This window comes from Triticum aestivum, chromosome 6A, assembly GCF_018294505.1.
Source record: "Triticum aestivum cultivar Chinese Spring chromosome 6A, IWGSC CS RefSeq v2.1, whole genome shotgun sequence".
Taxonomy (NCBI): Eukaryota; Viridiplantae; Streptophyta; class Magnoliopsida; order Poales; family Poaceae; genus Triticum; species Triticum aestivum.
This window is the reverse complement of record NC_057809.1, coordinates 213,849,139-213,863,927: the sequence shown is the minus strand read 5'-3', so window position 1 is coordinate 213,863,927 and position 14,789 is coordinate 213,849,139.

Here is a 14,789-nt window from a genome sequence, read left to right as displayed (position 1 = left end):
TCGTTTAAGCTCAAAATGGGGTTACCATTTTTCGTTTAAGCATCTTGATGTATTCACATCTTGTTGAGTTGCTTTGACTCATGTCTTGGAGTAAAGCTTCTCTAAGATGGAATAACATACCTTGGGTGGTGGTGTGGTTCTTGCTCATGTAGTTGAACTTGTGTGGGTGCTAAGGTTGATGTAGCTCATCAAGAGTTGGGAGCACCACTTGGAGTTTGAGTTCATCTACCTACATGGGTTAGTTCTTTGCAAGGAAGAGCACTTGTGTATCCAAAAATGACAATCATGAAGCTCAACATAGAATTTGTCGAAGGATATGTTTGAATGGTTTTGTGCTTCCTTGTCTTCAACCACCATTGTGTAGAGTCTTGGTGATGTAGAGATTGCTCAAGATGTGAGTGAGTCGCAATCTCATGGAATTAGATTCAACCAAGCACCTACATGGGTTAGACAACATACAAGGTGCAAATATATCCAAGACATAAGATAGTTATCATAAGAGATATATCATGGATTAGTCATAAGCTCATGTCTTGCATGTGTCCAATGGAGTTTCTACTCCAAGTTCGAAGCATCAACGATGTTCAATTCTCCTCTCAACCTGCAAAACACTTTCTCATCAAGTGGTTTAAATATATCCGCTAATTGCTTATCGGTGCGAACGTGCTTAAGGTTAATGTCACCCTTAGCAACATGATCTCGAATGAAATGATGACGAACTTCAATATGCTTAGTTCGAGAATGTTGTATAGGATTATGACCAATTTTGATAGCACTTTCATTGTCACAAAGTAGTGGAACATGTTTCACATAAATCCCATAATCTTTAAGAGTTTGGGTCATCCAAAGTAATTGAGCACAACAGGAACCAGCGGCAATGTATTCCGCTTCAGCGGTGGATAAGGATACCGAGTTTTGTTTCTTGGAAGACCAAGACACAAGAGATCTACCAAGAAATTGACAAGTACCCGAAGTGGACTTTCTATCAACCTTGTCTCCAGCATAATCCGAGTCGGAATAGCCAACAAGATCAAAAGAAGACCTCTTAGGATACCAAATGCCAAAATTTGGTGTATGGATTAAATATCTCACTATCCTTTTCACAGCCTTAAGATGACATTCTTTAGGAGCAGCTTGATATCGTGCACACATGCACACACTTAGCATAATATCGGGACGTGAAGCACATATGTATAACAATGAACCAATCATAGAGCGATAAACCTTTTGATCAACCGGTTCACCATCTTTGGTTAAATAATTATGTCCACTAGTAGGCATGGGTGTAGACATACCTTTGCATTCTTGCATATTGAACTTCTTGAATAAGTCCTTGATGTACTTTGTTTGAGAGACAAATGTACCTTCCTTAGTTTTCTTGATTTGCAATCCGAGAAAGAATTTGAGTTCACTCATCATAGACATCTCAAACTTCTCTGACATTAGCTTTCCAAACTTTTCACTAAAGAGAGGGTTAGTTGAACCATATATGATATCATCGACATAAATTTGGCATACAAATAGTTCTCCATTAACCCTTTTAGTAAAAAGAGTAGAATCAATTTTACCAATTTCAAAACCACTTGTAGTAAGGAACTTGGTCAAGCATTTATACCATGCTCTAGGAGCTTGTTTAAGACCATAAAAAGCTTTGTGAAGTTTGTAAACATGATTTGGTTTCTTAGGATTGATAAAGCCGGGAGGTTGTTTGACATAAACTTCCTCCTCTATTTCACCATTTAGAAAAGCACTTTTAATGTCCATTTGGTACAAGGTGATATTATGGTGATTAGCATAGGCAAGTAAGATGCGAATGGACTCAAGTCTAGCAACGGGAGCATATGTCTCACCATAGTCCATACCTTCGACTTGTGTGTACCCTTGGGCGACGAGACGTGCTTTGTTGCGAACCACTTGTCCATCTTCATCTTGCTTGTTGCGAAACACCCATTTGGTACCAATGATGTTGTGGTTGTTGTCGGGCTTCTCAACCAGTGTCCAAACTTGGTTTCTCTCAAAATTGTGTAGCTCTTCATGCATAGCGTTTATCCAATCCGGATCTTCCAATGCTTCTTCAACCTTCATAGGTTCAATGCTAGAGATGAATGAATAGTTTTCACAAAAGTTAGTTAAACGAGTTTTTGAGCGAGTGATTCTCCCGGTTTGTATATCATTGAAGATTTGCTCGACGGGATGATCTTTGGCAATTCTTGCTTGAACTCGTGAGAGCTTTTGCTTGGGTCTTTGTTGAACATCTTCTTCATCTTGTTCTTCTTCTTGGTCTTCTTCATTGTTGACGTTGTCGTTCTCTTGTCGTGGTGGAGAAGGAGGTTGTTGATGTTCGTCTTGATGTATTTCCTCGTTTTCTTCATCTTGGTGTGTCCCACTTGTGGATGCTTCCGTGTCAATTCTTGGTTCACCTTGTCGTGAAGTAGAAGCTTCCACTTGGACGGATGAAGTACTCTCCTTCACCTCCGTTGGACGAATTTTGCCAATGGACAAGTCTTGGATTGCTTCTGAAGGGTCTTTGTCTCCTACATCAATTGGCAATTGCTCTACTTGCGAGCCATTAGATTCATCAAACTTCACATCTACCGTCTCTTCAACCTTTCGGGTGAAATTGTTGTAGACACGGTAAGTGTGAGAGTTTGAGCCATAACCAAGTAGAAAACCTTCATGAGATTTAGGAGCAAACTTTGAACGATGATGCTTATCAAGAATGTAGCACTTTGAGCCGAATACTCGAAAGTATCCAACTTGGGGTTTGTTACCGGTGAGAAGCTCGTATGCCGTCTTGCCGAGTAGCTTGTGAAGATATAAGCGATTTGTTGCGTGACAAGCTGTCTCAACCGCTTCTGCCCAAAAGTGCTTCGGCGTCTTGTATTCATCAAGCATCGTTCTTGCCATTTCGATGAGCGTCCGGTTCTTCCTCTCAACAACTCCATTTTGTTGAGGTGTGTACGTAGCCAAGAACTCGTGTGAAATCCCTTCTTCGTCAAGAAAGGTGTCCACATTTGCGTTCTTGAACTCCGTTCCGTTGTCACTCCGAACCTTCTTGATCTTCACGTCAAACTGATTTTGGGCCTTCCTAGCGAAGTTTCTGAAGATCTTCTGGACCTGCGACTTGTCATTAAGAAAGAACACCCACGTAAATCTTGAAAAATCATCAACTATAACTAGACCAAAAGAATTTCCACCGAGACTCTTGTAGGCGTTGGGACCAAAAAGATCCATATGAAGTAGCTCGAGTGGCCTTCTTGTGGTCATGATGTTCTTCACGGGATGCCTTACTCCAACCTGTTTACCTGCTTGACAAGCACTGCAAAGTCTATCCTTATCAAATATAACATCGTTAACTCCAAGGATATGATTCCCTTTAATAAGCTTGTCAAGGTTTCTCATGCCAACGTGACCTAGTCGTCTATGCCACAACCAACCTTTTGAGGATTTAGCAACAAAGCAAGTTTTAGGTTGTGCCTTTTTAGAGAAATCGACAATGTAAAGATCACCTCTACGCATACCCGTAAAGACCATTTTATGATTGTCTCGATGAAATACTTGGCAATCTACCTCAGTAAATAGGACATTCAAACCGAAATCAGCAAGTCTAGATACTGAAAGTAAGTTGTAGCCAAGAGATTCAACGAGCATGACATTTTGAATGGAACTATCATGTGAGATGGCCACCTTACCAAGGCCAACCACTTTACTCTTTGAATTATCACCAAAGGTGACATATTTTCGAGGGCCGTCATTTTCAGCAAGCTCACGAAACATCTCTTCATCTCCGGTCATATGATCAGTACATCCACTATCAAGAACCCATTCCTTTCCTCCTGATTCATATCCCCGAAGATTTGCCATAAGACCAAAATGTCTCATTGCATCATCAAGATCGAAGTCACTATCATCATCATCATCATAGTATCCATGTTCATCATGATCTTGTGACTCATCATTTCCTAGAGAGGGTAATTCATTAGATAAATGATCATCAAAGTGGTCACTTTTATGAATTCTTATAGCTTCGAATATGATATCACTAATGATTCCAACATCTCCTTTAGCATGCTTAAGATTGGTAAGTTCAAATAGACAATTACCAAAACTAGGATCACTAGAGTTCATCTTACTCAAGGCAATAGATTTATGGAGAATTTCATCCAAAGTTTTCAAGGAATGATCGGGAAATCGTTCCTCAAGAAATTTCCATATAGTATGGGCACAATTAAGAGTAGGCAAACTAGCAATCAAATTTTTGGGCAATCCTCTAATGATGAGCTCAATAGTTCTAAGATTGCGAATCATGTCAATATCTTCATCCAGGGTAGGATGCAAAGGATCAATATGAGGTGCACAAGGGCTAGCAATATACTTGTTCAAATGATATTGATTGAAAATTACAAGCATCTCATTTTTCCACTCATGAAAATACTCTCCATCAAGAATAGGCACTCTATGTCTAAGACTCCCTAAGGTAGACACATCCATTTTCCTCCAATGGTGATTAAACCAAGGAAATGGAGACCAAAGCTCTGATACCACTTGTAGGATCTTGAAGTAGATGTGTCTAGAGGGGGGGTGATTAGACACTTAATGCTAAAGTTGCAATTTTTAAGCTTTTTCGGTTTAAGTGGGGTTTAGGCATAATTTCAACATACACAATACATATCAAGCAAGCATGCAAAGAGTATATGAGCAGCGGAATGTAAAGCATGCAACTTGCAAGAATGTAAGGGGAAGGGTTTGGAGAATTCAAACGCAATTCGAGACACGGATGTTTTTCCCGTGGTTCGGATAGGTGGTGCTATCCTACATCCACGTTAATGGAGACTTCAACCCACGAAGGGTAACGGTTGCGCGAGTCCACGGAGGGCTCCACCCATGAAGGGTAACGGTTGCGCGAGTCCACGGAGGGCTCCACCCACGAAGGGTCCACGAAGAAGCAACCACCCACAAAGGGTCCACGAAGTAGCAACCTTGTCTATCCCACCATGGCCATCGCCCATGAAGGACTTGCCTCACTAGCGGTAGATCTTCACGAAGTAGGTGATCTCCTTGCCCTCACAAACTCCTTGGTTCAACTCCACAATCTTGTCGGAGGCTCCCAAGTGACACCTAGCCAATCTAGGAGACACCACTCTCCAAGAAGTAACAAATAGTGTGTAGGTAATGAACTCCTTGCTCTTGTGCTTCAAATGATAGTCTCCCCAACACTCAACTCTCTCTCATAGGATTTGGATCTGGTGGAAAGAAGGTTTGAGTGGAAAGCAACTTGGGGAAAGCTAGAGAACAAGATTCATATGGTAGGAATGGAATATCTTGGCCTCAACACATGAGTAGGTAGTTCTCTCTCAGAAATAGGATGCTGGAAGTGTAGGCTTAGTCTGATGGCTCTCTCCACGAATGAAGAGGAGGTGGAGGGGTATATATAGCCTCCACACAAAATCCAACCGTTACACACAGTTTTCCAATCTCGGTGGGACCGAATCAACAAACTCGGTCGGACCGAAAAGGTAAACCTAGTGACCGTTAGAGATTTTCGGTGGGACTGACATGCAACTCGGTAGGACCGATATGGTTAGGGTTTGGGCATAACGTAATCTCGGTGAGACCGATTACACAAACTCGGTGAGACCGATTTTGGTAATTAGCTAACCAGAGAGTTGGTCAGGCAAACTCGGTGGGACCGATTTGCTCTTTCGGTGAGACCGAAAAGTTACAAAAAGGAAACACTGAATTTACATTGCAATCTCGGTGGGACCGATTGCATATCTCGGTGGGATAGAAAATATTGCAATAGGTAACAGAGAGTTTGCAAGCCCATCTCGGTGAGACCGAGATCCCAATCGGTAGAACCGAATTGCTAGGGTTTGGCAGTGGCTTATGACAAGTGAAACTCGGTGGCGCCGGATAGAAAGAATCGGTAGGTCCGAGTTTGGCTTAGGGTTTAGGTCATTTGTGGAAGTGGGAAAGTAGCTGAGGATTTTGGAGCATATCATTAAGCACATGAAGCAAGAGGCTCATTAAGCAACACCTCATCCCTCCTTGATAGTATTGGCTTTTCCTATGGACTCAATGTGATCTTGGATCACTAAAATGTAAAATGAAGAGTCTTGAGCTTGAAGCTTTAGCCAATCCTTTGTCCTTAGCATCTTGAAGGAGTTCCCACAACCTTTAGTCCATGCCACTCCATTGTTGAACTTATCTGAAACATGCTAGATAGAAATGTTAGTCCAACAAGAGATATGTTGTCATCAGTTATCAAAACCACCTAGTGTAACATCCCAAATTTTCAATTTGAAATGTTATACATTAGGTCATCATGCATATCATATTTTATTGTGCTTTTGGTTTTGATCCTAGAAAATCTTAAGCAACTCAAGGACCCACGGAGAGAGTTGGGGATTTCGTTATTTACATATTTGAGTTTTCTCAAATTATGTAAACAGGATCATTTGATTTTATTTATTTTATCATCAATTATTTCTATTACAAAAATATGAGAGAGGGAATAAAATGACTTTCCCAAAATATAGAAATATTGAGGATTTAATAAAAAATCAAATAAGTTTTATTTCGGAGTTTTTCGGTATTTTTATTTGAATTTAGGAAAAATGCGCGTTTTTCAAAATTGTAGTTTGGGCCCAGATAAATGTTCACTTTATCGGGCTTGATTTTAGGAACCCGGCAAAATTTATTTCGTGATTTTTGGAGTCCGTTTAGTATTTCTTTTTATTTTTTTCCGAGCGGAATTATTTTAAAAAAACGCGCGGAACCGACTTTGGGCCGTACTCGGCCTGGACTCCGCCGGCCGAGGCTATATAAGCCGCCGCCCCGGCCCGAGAGGAGAGCCCAGCCGCCCATGACCTAACCCTAGCCGCCGCCGCCGCCAGCCGCCGCCGCCGACTCGCCGGAGCAGCGCGCCGCCCGAGGTTCGCCGCCGCCCCATTTTCCGTGCTATAAAAAAATAAATTCTGTTCGTCGTTTTTCTTTTTCGTCGGATTTTTTGCGGTTATTTTCTGATCGCGATTTCTGATCCGATTTTCGTTTTAGTATAACTTTTCGCTCGTTTATCGGAATCAGGCGATTCAAGCGCCTGGAGTTTCATCTCGAAACCCTCTTTCCGAATAATCAACTTAAACAAGTTTTTGCTATTGTAAAATTTGCCCTAGATCCAGATTACTAGAATGAAGTTGTTTTCTTTCGCCGTTTGATTTCTTTTGCTTCGTTCGATTTGATTCTTTTTGCCAACCAGGGTTCTTAAGTTGAACTTTCTGGTTAGATCTTCTATTTGAGTTTTACCTGTGCTTTAGATGAGTAGTTATTGTATGCTTGTTGTTTGTCTGCGATAGAATACCCGGAGTGCGCCGCCTGTTACTTCGAATCTCTAGGTTACGCGGATCATCAGCAAGACAAGTAACACTTTGATCATACCTTTTCTACAACCCAGTTTTATTGCATTAGATCAATCCTTACACATTGCATGATTAGGATCTAATTAAATTGTGGGATGGGATGTAGATGAGGTAGTACCTATTGCCTATTTATTATCAAACCTTTGGGAGTTACTTCTACGTTTGCTTATTATGCCATGCTATGCTAGTAGACGTGGATTGGGTGAGTGAAATCCATGATAGATGTGAGATTGTTAATTAAGGGTTTATCTAAGATGGCAACCTAACACACATCTGGGTGGATTGAGGCACCTGGGGTTACCAGGACTTGCCTGTTTTTTTTCTGGACCGCCACCCAGGCTCAAAGGGATCATGAGATTTTTCATACTAGAAACTTCCGTGTGCAGCCACAAGCCATTATGGGCTCTAGCATAGTTGACTAAGTTGTGCGAACTCTTACAGTGGTAGACTAGCAGATGTAGGGGTTGTAGGTGGTACGGTCTACCCGATCGTAAGGTGCTAGCGCTTTTGAAAGACTATGTCTCGGTCATCCGTTTCTCAAACACCCCGTAGTGCGAGAAACCAAACGGAGGCGATCGAGTCTTATGGGGAAAAGTGCGCAAACCTCTGCAGAGTGTATAAACTAATCATGATTAGCCGTGTCCCCGGTTATGGACGTTTTGAGTATCTAGTACCTGGATTATCATGTGAATCTCAACATGTTACTCTAAAATTAATATTGTTGGGTTTTAATGATGTTACTTAATTGGGATTGAGGATGCTGTCAACCATTCTCAATGTTTAACAACCACCATGATAGTAATTAATTTTATTCCTTTGAAGTAGGGAAAAATTGGCTTTACGCAAAAACTGTAACCATAGAGCTTTCCACCAGCCAAATATGCATATAGTATAGCTGTTGCATTCCATTACTCTCTATGTGTTATCTTGCCAGCATATTCCATGTGCTGACCCGTTCTCGGGCTGTAACGTTAATGTTGCAGACTTTTCAGACGACGATTGAAGAGTTTTAGGTCGTGGTTCTATACTCAGTGATGCCGTTGGAGTTGATGGACTCACTTATCTTCCAAGCCTTCCGCTGTTATCGTTATTAGATGGCCTTAAGCCATATTTATTGTAATAAGTTCTCTTTTGAGACACTCGATGTAATAAGTGTGTGATTGCTACTCTGCTATAAATCCTCCGAGTACTGTGTGGTATCAGCATTACTGATCCAGGGATGACACCGGAGCACAGAGATCAGACTGTTTGAGGTCTGGTCGCTACAGAGATGGTATCAGAACACACACTGACTGTAGGACACGACCACTAAGCTAAAGACCTAGATCACTACTCACTCTCTTCTTTTCTGACCTCTCATCTTTTCTACTCTTTAGGATGGCGGATGCAAGGAACAAGTTCACACAACCAGATGAAGATACACCCTTTGGACGCCACTTGAAGGAAGTCACTAGATACCTGAACATAGGGATACCAAGCTTCACGGGAACCTACAACGCCACTTTACCTGAAGAAGAGCGCTGGATGATTCAAGTTCAAGTTCCAGGAAGAACGTTCATGCCAGTCACTGAGCCCATAGAGTTTTCTTTTGATGCACCAACTTGGAGTCTAGGAAAGAGCATGGCAGCTCACATCGCCATGGGACGCATTGGAAAAGTCTACCGCAAGGATCTTAAGGATACTATCTACCAGATTTATGGGCGCCGAGATGAACACTGGGAGATGATCAACACCAGGAAGGATAGATCAATTACAGCTTTTATTCAGGAGTTAAACTAGCACATTCGACGATAGGAGATTCAGATGTGCGCCGACATGATAGATCTGAAGAAGGCTAGGACTAGAATTAAGGAACTGGAGGAAGAACTCAAGGCTACACGCGAAGGTTATGAAGAAGAAATTGAAGTATTGGTGGAGAAGAATGACAATCTAATCAAGAAGATTGGAATATTTATGGGAGGCCCGACACCAATAGATGAAGACGAAGAACCCAAGGAGATTAGCCCGGAAGACTACATCATCATTGACGCCACCGACTCGGAACAAGATAGTAGTGATGATGACTATGTGGATGAAGCAGGAGCAAATATCATGGAGTCTACAACCGAAGAATATTTCTAGTAGACCACCTCATCAGTAGTAGTAGTCCACCATGTAAATATAGTAGTCCGAGCACTTTTGCGATAGCTAGATCGATTGTATGTCCTTGTTTGATTGATTGAAGTGAATTGTTTGTTTTGCCTCATGTGCATATGGGTAGTGTTTTCCCTTTAGACCCCCTCTATTCTTATATCTCATCTTTTCTAAACCCTCAGATGCCTCCGAGACGTGACCCCGGATTTGCCTTTCTGCCGGAGCTCACCCAGTTGATCCAGTAGCAGAACACCCTGATGCAGTTGCTAGTTCAGAATCAGAATCAGGGGAACACCAACAACAACCCACCACCACCACCACCACCTGTTGACCACTTAGCCCGTTTTCTTAGGCTGAATCCGCCGGTGTTTTCCAGTAGCACCGAGCCGATAGTAGCAGATGATTGGCTCCGCAAGATAGCTAGGGAGTTGACCACAACAGGATGCACAGATACGGAGAAGGTGAAGTTTGCCACACATCAGTTAGAAGGACCCGCAGCCTCTTGGTGGGAGAATTTCACAGCCACCTTCCCAGTCGACACTGTCACATGGGACCAGTTTCAGCAGGCTTTTCGTACTGCCCATGTTTCAGCAGGAGCAATGGCCATGAAGAAGCATGAGTTTCGTAACTTGCGCCAAGGAGGACGGACAGTTGGCCAGTATGTGGAGGAGTTTAGTAAGTTAGCACGTTATGCCCCAGATGACGTTGCTACGGATGCAGCTAAGCAGGAGAAATTCCTGGAAGGACTGAATGATGAGTTGAGTATGCAGTTGATGGTAGCCACCTTCAACAACTACCAGGAGTTGGTAGATCGTGATCTTATGATTGAAGGGAAGCACCAGCAAATTGAGAATCGCAAGAGGAAATATGGACAAGGAAAGTATAATTCAGGAGCTCAGCAGAAGCCTCGTTTTACCCCTAGACCGGGAGGACATTTTCAGCATACCCATGGAGTAGGTAGCTCGCACAATCACAATGGCACCAAGAATGGGAATGGGAATGGAGGAAGCAATGGACAGAACCGCAACACCCCATCAACCCCAGCCAAGAAGGATTTGAGCCATGTCACTTGCTATAAGTGTTCGAAGCTAGGACATTATGCAAATGACTGTCCCGAAGGACAAAATGGCAATGGAAGTTCTGGGAAGAAGCCAAACCCTTTCAACAGGGGACAGGTGAACCACGTTAATGTGGAGGAGGTTGAAGTTCAGCCCGATGCAGTAATAGGTAAGTTTTTGGTTAAGTCATTTATTGCACTCGTTCTTTTTGATACTGGTGCATCGCATTCATACATACCAAGGGGATTTGTGGATAAGTATAACCTACCAACCCAAGCCCTTAGGTCACCCATGTTAGTAACCTCGCCAGGAGCAGAGTATGTGGCAAGTCTATGGTGTGATCGGTTACCATTAAGGATTGGTAACTATGTTTTTCCCTCAGACCTAATAGTATTGGAATCACAAGGATTGGATGTGATATTAGGCATGAATTGGTATCAAAGTATAAAGGGAATATTGAGTGTGCTAGTAAGTCAATTTTGCTTACCACACCAGAAGGGAGAAGGATCAAGTATGTATCCCGGCATGTACCAAAGAGGACCCAAGTAAATTGCCTAAAAGGAGTTGTGCAGGAGGAAGTACCAGTGGTAAAGGATTTTCCTGATGTATTTCCCGAAGAGTTGCCAGGCATGCCACCGGATAGAGATATTGAGTTTTGATTGAGCTATTGCCAGGCACTGGGCCAATATCAAAGAGACCATATAGGATGCCAGCAAAAGATTTGGTGAAAATTAAGAAGCAGATTAAGGAGTTACTGGATAAGGGATATATTCGCCCAAGTTCTTCGCCTTGGGGATCACCAGTACTTTTAGTGGAGAAGAAGGATGGATCGTTAAGGATGGTTGTTGATTATCGAGGATTGAACGAAGTAACGATCAAGAACAAGTACCCACTACCAATGATCAACGATCTGTTTGATCGATTGCAAGGAGCTAAGGTATTTTCCAAGATCGATTTGCGATCAGGATACCACCAGTTGAAGATTCGAGAACAGGATATTCCGAAGACAGCTTTTACCACCAGGTATGGGCTGTATGAGTATACCGTTATGTCATTTGGACTGACTAACGCGCCTGCCTATTTTATGAACATGATGAACAAAGTGTTTATGGAGTTTTTGGATAAGTTCGTCATAGTGTTCATTGATGATATCCTGGTATATTCGAAGAATGAAGAGGAGCATAAGGAGCATTTGCGTTTGGTACTTGGAAAGCTCAGAGAACACCAATTATATGCCAAGTTCAGCAAATGTGAATTTTGGTTGAAGGAAGTAGGATTCCTCGGACACGTTATATCTGGAGAAGGTATAGCAAGTAGATCCCGCTAAAGTGGAAACCGTGAACAAGTGGGAAGCACCAACAACAGTTGGAGAGATCCGGAGTTTTCTTGGACTCGCAGGATACTATCGGAGATTTATTGAGAACTTCTCAAAGATCGCGAAGCCTATGACGGAGTTGTTGAAGAAGGATACTAAGTTCAAATGGACTGAGGAGTGTGAGGCAAGTTTCCAGGAGTTGAAGAAACGTTTGGTTACCTCACCAGTGTTGATTTTGCCTGATCAAACCAAGGATTATGAGGTGTATTGTGACGCTTCACGTCGAGGACTTGGAGCAGTGCTTATGCAGGAAGGAAGAGTTGTTTCGTATGCTTCACGACAACTAAAGCCTCACGAATTGAATTATGCCACGCATGATTTGGAGTTAGCAGGCATAGTGCATGCATTGAAGACATGGAGACATTTCCTCATTGGAAACCATTGTGAGGTGTACACGGATCATAAGAGTTTGAAGTACATTTTCACGCAGAAGGAGTTGAATCTCAGACAAAGGAGATGGTTGGAGCTCATCAAGGATTATGATATGAAATTGCATTACCATCCCGGAAAAGCTAATGTAGTAGCGGATGCAGTGAGCCGTAAGAGTCATGTCAATACACTAATGACGGGAGAAATACCCAAGAAGTTAGCAGGAAATCTTCGTGAACTATGTTTAGAAATAGTTCCAAGAGGCTATGTAGCAGCATTGGAAATTTAGTCAACTCTGATGGATAGAATCAGAGAAGCTCAGAAAACTGACAAAGAGATTGCCGCTATAAAGGAGAAACTAAGCAAAGGAAAAGCTAAAGGATTTCGCGAGGATGAGCACGACACCCTATGGTTTGAAGACCGCGTTTACGTACCCAACAAACCGGAGATCAGGAAGTTGATTCTGCAAGAGGCACATGATTCACCGTATTTGATTCACCCAGGAAATACCAAGATGTATTTGGATTTGAAGGATATTTTTTGGTGGACCGGAATGAAAAAGGATATTGCGGAGTATGTAGCAGTTTGTGATGTATGCCAGAGAGTTAAGGCAGAGCATCAGAAGCCAACAGGATTGTTGCAACCATTTCCGATACCCGAATGGAAGTGGGATAAGCTAGGCATGGATTTTATCACGGGATTACCAAGGACTCGTTCAGGCTATGACTCAATTTGGGTTGTAGTTGACCGATTGACGAAGGTAGCACATTTCATCCCAGTAAAGACCACTTACACCAGTGCTAAGTTGGCAAAGATATACATGACCAGAATCGTATGCCTGCATGGAGTTCCGAGGAGTATCGTATCGGATAGAGGAACCCAGTTTACCTCAAAGTTCTGGAAGCAGTTGCATGAGACTTTAGGTACTAGGCTAGAATTTAGTACAGCTTTTCATCCGCAGACAGATGGACAGACTGAGAGAGTCAATCAGATTTTGGAGGATATGCTGAGAGCTTGTGCGCTAGATTATGGATCTAGTTGGGACGATAATTTGCCATATGTGGAGTTTTCTTACAATAACATCTATCAGACCAGTTTGAAGATGGCACCTTTCGAAGCTTTGTACGAAAGGAGGTGCAGGACACCATTGTCATGGGACGAAGTTGGAGACCGCCAGTTGTTTGGACCAGATTTGATTAAGGAGTCTGAACAGAAGGTGAAGTTGATTCGCGATAGGCTCAAGGTAGCCCAGTCCAGGCAGAAGAGCTACGCAGATTCTAAACGCAAGGAGACAGTTTACGAAGTCGAAGATAGAGCTTATCTTCGAGTATCCCCACTTCGAGGGATTAAGCGTTTTGGAGTTAAGGGGAAGTTAGCGCCACGATTTGTAGGACCATATCGAGTTTTGGAGCGTATGGGAGAAGTGGCCTACAAGTTGGAATTGCCAGAAGGATTGGCCGGAGTGCATGATGTGTTTCACGTGTCTCAGTTGAAGAAGTGTCACGCAGAGATGGCTGACATACCTTTGAGAGACACAGTGCCATTGGAAGCAATTCAATTGGAGAACAATTTGACCTATGAGGAGAAACCAGTCAAGATCCTCGAGTTTGCCATTCGAGTCACTCGCAGCAAGCTTATCAAGTTTTGTAAAGTACAGTGGAGCCACCACACGGAGGATGAAGCCACCTGGGAGCGAGAGGAAGATTTGCTCAAAGACCACCCTCACCTATTTTCTAGCCAACCCGAATCTCGAGGGCGAGATTCATCTTAAGGGGGGTAGGTTTGTAACATCCCAAATTTTCAATTTGGAATGTTATACATTAGGTCATCATGCATATCATATTTTATTGTGCTTTTGGTTTTGATCCTAGAAAATCCTAAGCAACTCAAGGACCCACGGAGAGAGTTGGGGATTTCGTTATTTACATATTTGAGTTTTCTCAAATTATGTAAACAGGATCATTTGATTTTATTTATTTTATCATCAATTATTTCTATTAGAAAAATATGAGAGAGGGAATAATATGACTTTCCCAAAATATAGAAATATTGAGGATTTAATAAAAAATCAAATAAGTTTTATTTCGGAGTTTTTTGGTATTTTTATTTGAATTTAGGAAAAATGTGCGTTTTTCAAAGTTGTAGTTTGGGCCCAGATAAATGTTCACTTTATCGGGCTTGATTTTAGGAACCCGGCAAAATTTATTTCGTGATTTTTGGAGTCCGTTTAGTATTTCTTTTTATTTTTCTTCCGAGCAGAATTATTTAAAAAAAACGCGCGGAACCGACTTTGGGCCGTACTCGGCCTGGACTCCACCGGCCGAGGCTATATAAGCCGCCGCCCTGGCCCGAGAGGAGAGCCCAGCCGCCCCTGACCTAACCCTAGCCGCCGCCGCCTCTAGCCGCCGCCGCCGCCAGCCGCCGCGGCCGCCGCCC